At 43.6% G+C, this 5383-nt stretch overlaps 1 long non-coding RNA gene across 1 annotated transcript; it reads right to left on the bottom strand.

Moving 5' to 3' along the window:
- Positions 1 to 322: 322 nt before the first annotated feature.
- On the bottom strand, positions 323 to 5057 carry LOC309532373. The gene is made up of 3 exons (XR_014219825.1): positions 4997 to 5057; positions 3979 to 4079; positions 323 to 550 (listed from the first exon to the last, which is right to left on the bottom strand). It is a non-coding gene; the product is annotated as an uncharacterized lncRNA (long non-coding RNA).
- Positions 5058 to 5383: the final 326 nt, after the last annotated feature.

Raw genomic sequence — 5383 nt, 5'->3', positions numbered from 1 at the left:
AGTCGATAGGAGCCAATGCCTAAGGCCAATACCTTCCAATTCTGTAATCAATAAAGTTGTGGCCTTTTATGCCCATTAACCTTAAATACTGTGTCCAGTGTCTTCATTTCACATGGGGGAGGGGACTTGCCACGCAACCACTTTCTCTGAGCAGAAATCCAAGAGATTCTTTTAAGCGTGAACAGAAGGAGCTTGTCCCCTCTCACCCAATACTTCAGTTGTAGAAAGGCAAAATATGCTGTATTTCATAGGTAATCACTGCAGCAGCGGAGTCAGACAGGAGCCAGAGAGCTTGGTAATTTTCATGACTCTGGCATTTACTTTGATCCCAAATACAAATTGCTTTGCTCAGCTGAAGACAAAGAATAAGCTAATCTAACGAAACTATAGTTTGAAAATTCTCGAAGCTTATATTTCAAATGATGTATGGGGTGTGATTGATTTTTCAGATTACTACTTCAAACTAATCCCCAGAGGGCTGAGAATAACAAAGAGAGGCCCATAAATGTATTGGTTCTTACCTGGATTACTTTATCAATGAGCTTCATGTCTGTAAAAGTGAAAATAAGAACATAAGAATTGCCTGCACAGATTTATATAATGGCATTTATGAGCTAAAACTGTGTTGCTAGTTGATATAGAAAGGAACAATTTGGGACTGAAATTCATTCAATCTACTAAATTGTCAAATACAACTGAGAAAGTTCAGGAGGATATAGCAGTAGTGCATGTAAATTGCAGGTAAATAAAAATAAAAATACCTACAGTGGTACCTCAGGTTACAGACGCTTCAGGTTACAGACTCCACTAACCCAGAAATAGTACCTCGGGTTAAGAACTTTGCTTCAGGATGAGAACAGAAACCGTGTGGCGGCGGCAGTGGGAGGCCACATTAGCTAAAGTGGTACCTCAGGTTAAGAACATTTTGAGGTTAAGAACGGACCTCCAGAACAAATTAAGTTCTTAACCTGAGGTACCACTGTATTTCTCAAATTAAATATTTTCCATGCATTCATTTTCTAGGAGTTAAACTGTGACTGTAAAAGTTTATTTATTTATTTAATGATTCTATTTACAGTTCAAATTGGTTCCAATTTTGCCATGGAAGGCTTAGAGGACACACTAGTCAGGAAGCTAGATGGAAATTTCATTGTTTCCCTTAGCAGAATGGAATGGAATAGAAATCTTCCAGCCAGATAAAATAAGTCCAATGCTACCTAGCAACTAAGCTACCATCCACACAAGTCCAGTTTCTTAAAGCTGGTACCAGTGGCGTAGCGTGGGGGCTGCAGGGGGGGCCGGCCGCACCGGGCGCAACATCTGGGGGTTAGGGTTTCGGGGGCGCAAATCCACGGGTTCGGGGGCGCAAATCCACGGGTTAGGGGGCGCAAATTACTTGCCTTGCCCCGGGTGCTGACAACCCACGCTACGCCACTGGCTAGTACATATGTCTAAACCAGAACCAGACTGGATAGTTATATACTCATGAACCTGAACTGAAACAGAACCCACCTTTTAAAGTTTGATTCGCTATCAGTTTTTGCCAAACTTGTCCCCTCCAGATGTTTTGGACCGCAACTCCCCTCCACCCTGGCCGGCATATGGGCTGGGTCCTAATCCTGAATGGGTTTCCCACATGGATCAGGGCCCTGCACCAATTCACTGCTGGAAACCACTTCTTCCCTGTCTGCTATTTGAATCTGAAGGTGCTGTTTGCCTTAATGCATGCCTTCAGGATGGTGGAGAAAGGGTTGGCAGAAAGCTGGCGTGGGCCTTGATCTGGATTGAGGTCCCACAGGTGCTTTTTCTTCTAAAGAAATATAGCCATGAATGAATAACTGTAATATGTAGTTTGGGGCTCAGTAGTCTAGAATGGCCCATGTGTCTTGGCTCCCTGAATAATCCCATCTTAGAACTTTTGGTTCCCTAGTGCGTGATGTCTAGCCAATCATCTCACATGGTAGCTTGATAAGTCACTCAGAAACCTTCTAACCACAAACATGGGCTCCAACCCAATAGAAATAAATACATGTGCAAATAGGTACACACATGCTGTGTATCTGTGTCATGGACAAAGAAGTCTAGTCTAGCCTTGGCTCATAGAATCATAGAACTGTGGAGTTGGAAGGGATCCTGAGGATCATCTGTCCAACCCCCAGCAATGTAGCTGTCCTATGTGGGGATTGAACCTACAATCTTGGTATTATCAGTGCCACACTCTAACCAACTGAGCTATCAAGGCATTATTATATCCAGGCTCAAGCCTTTTCAGCTCTGGGGACATGTATAGATCACCTGTTGTATTAGCATTTACCTCTGTTGGATGAGGCAACAATGCCTTTATATGGAAAAAATGGAGACCAAATGCCAATTATAGACAATTCTTGGGTGGGTGGGCCAATGAATTAGCCTATCAGAAGGCAGTTCCATATGTTCCTGTCCTGTTCTGGGCAGCACTTTCTATCATTAAATTCACCCAGTCCTATTTAGCATACATATGTGAACTGAAAGGGTTTGTGGAAGCAATGCTATTAAGGCAGCCTGGCATTTTTGTGTGTGCTAACCTGAGATGGGCTTGTGTCTATTGTGTTTTGGTGCACACAGAAGGAGGGCTGTACCACGTGGAAGACAAACAAACAAACGGCCAAACCAATTTCTGCAAGAGGATTTGTTTACAAAGTTGTCAGATTTACTGACACATTCCGAGTACATTTTCTGTTCTTCCCCAGGGAAAACTACTCAACAGCTTAGAAGAGGAGTAACATAAAAGAAGTTAAAGCAAACATTCTGGTAACATTCAGCTTCTAGCTGCTACCACCAAAGGAACCATTTTGTTCAACATTTAATCAGTAATCCAGTATCAGAAATAGCTGCTGTCTCCAAGCTGTACTTTGAGGATCAGCCCATCCCTAGGGCAGGGTGCAGGGGCTGAAGAAATCTGGGTAAATGTATGAGGGAGGGCTGGAGGAGGAGACAGTGGACAGTCATAAAAGCAGTTCTTTGCTTAACACATCCTGCCCACTTTCTGTTGGGTCTTGCTTGTGGGCCTTCAAAATCTTGGAGCCAGCCCAAAATGTCTGTCTGGCTTCTTCTATTTAAAGGCATTCAGCCTGGCACTCAGCCGCGCACTCGATGCTCTCGCCACTAGAGCAAAGCCAAACAGATAGAGGAGCTAAGAGCTCAAACAATTCTCCATAGTGTTCTTTGAAAGCTGGAATTTAAAGGGCAAGAGGTTTTCTAATCTCCAAAACTCCAAGGAGTGGATCACTAATATTTTGTCTTGCTATTATTTTGAAATAGATTTTCCCCTTTGCGAAAACAGTGTTATTTCAAAGATCTCCTGGCAGTGACTCAGACTGGAGAAGCAGCCCGCGCACAGTCTCCCTATGCCACCAGAATTTAAGGGATGTAGAAGTGATGCCCTGGTTTATGGGAATCAATAACTCCTTTTTGCACTTGAGAAGGGTTTGAAGTGAGGAGCTTTGATTTAAATCCACCCAAATCGCATTTGAATCAGAAAAGGTTTTATGATGTCATTTTGATATAGATAGCAATAATCAGCAGGTCTTGATCATAGAGAACATAGTAATATAAATAATCCAGGGGTCAAGGATTCAGGTGCTTCAATTTCCATTGTAAATCTTTTGTGAGCTTTTGCTGGCAAGTTTTTTTATTTTTTATTAATCCCCTTTGAAACACCTACAGTACAAATTTTAAACTGGATTTGCGTAATGCTTCCCATAACTAACCCTGGGACTCTTTGGTGTATGGGGCAGGTGGGTAGGGCAGGGGATCTCTGAAAATGGTCCATTTGAGAACCTTAACTTCATTGGAGAACTACAACTGTCCAGGTTCTTTGAGGCTGAAGCAATGGGAAACTTTGATGCTTTCTAAATGATGGACAAGGAACCTGTCACCATTCAAGTGCTAGTGAATTATATCTTACAGGGTTAATTTACAAAGCCCTGAACAACTTACGTCCAAGCTACCCTAGTGACCTGAAGCCTTATATTCCAGCTCAATCACTGATAGCATCTGCAGGAGTAGCGCTGGTCATTCCCCAACTTGGTGAGACTCATCTGATAACAACAGGAAGCAGAGACTTTAGTTTCATTTGTCCAATATCATGGGACACTCTGCCAATAGAGATTCAGCAGGTGCTTTCTGTTTCAGCTTTTAAAAGCTTGTTAAAAACTTCTCTCTTCCTTCAGGCCTATGCAGGCAATTAAGAATACATATTTTCACAATAGTTCACTGGTCTCCGTTTTTAACTTCTTATATGGTTTGAATTGTATAGTTTTATGTGCTATCATAAACCACTTTTTAAATGAATAGCAGTATACAGTTGTACCTTGGAAGTCAAACGGAATCCACTCTGGAAGTCCATTTGACTTCCAAAACATTGGGAAACCAAAGCTCCTGCAGCCAATCAGAAGCCACAAAAGCCCCGTCAGATGTGCGGCTTCCAAAAACGTTCACAAACTGGAACAATCACTTCTGGGTTTGCAGAGTTCGGGAGCCAAAACATCCGAGTACAAAGGAGTTTAGGATCCAAGGTATGAATGTATAAAAATGTTTTTTAAAGAAAAAAACACATTAATCCTGGAACAAAGGATGTGGCTGGAAATAGATGTGACCTTAGGAGAGACATAGCAAGGGATGCGGGTGGCGCTGTGGGTTAAACCACAGAGCCTTGGACTTGCCAATCAGAAGGTTGGCGGTTCGAATCCCCGCAACGGGCTGAGCTCCCGTTGCTCGGTCCCAGCTCCTGCCAACCTAGGAGTTCAAAACCATGTCAAAGTGCAAGTAGATAAATAGGTACCGCTCTAGCTCCACGGCGTTTCCGTGCGCTGCTCTGGTTCGCCAGAAGCAGCTTAGTCATGCTGGTCACATGACCCGGAAGCTGTACGTCGGCTCCCTCAGCCAATAAAACGAGGTGAGCGCCGCAACCCCAGAGTCGGCCATGACTGGACCTAATGGTCAGGGTTCCCTTTACCTTTAGCAGAGACATAAACAAGTGGGTTGTACCAAATCCTGCTCCTCTCCTGGTGGCAGCCGGTTACAAATTCCTGATAGATCATAGGAAAGTGGAGCTTCTCAACTGGTTTCACAATAAGGGAGCTGAAAGCTACTCTCGGGGGAAGGTGTTGTGTCCCTGTGATATAAGCTGAAAGGCAATCTGTATGACACTCTGCACCTGTTGAAGAATCTGGCACTGATTAGCTGATCTGAAGTGATGTCACAGAACACAGAGGCTCCACATGAGTCCCATGGAGATGGAATGTAGTGGGCGGTCAGATGAGAAGGTGGGAGAAGATGAGGGAGTTGGAGGAGCCTGATTCAGGGGAAGGTCATAACATAGGTTGTTTTTTCCCCCCAAGAC

This window comes from Podarcis vaucheri (genome assembly GCF_965113315.1).
Source record: "Podarcis vaucheri genome assembly, chromosome: 5".
In the NCBI taxonomy this organism is placed as follows: Eukaryota; Metazoa; Chordata; class Lepidosauria; order Squamata; family Lacertidae; genus Podarcis; species Podarcis vaucheri.
This window is presented reverse-complemented; position numbering and strand designations above follow the sequence as displayed.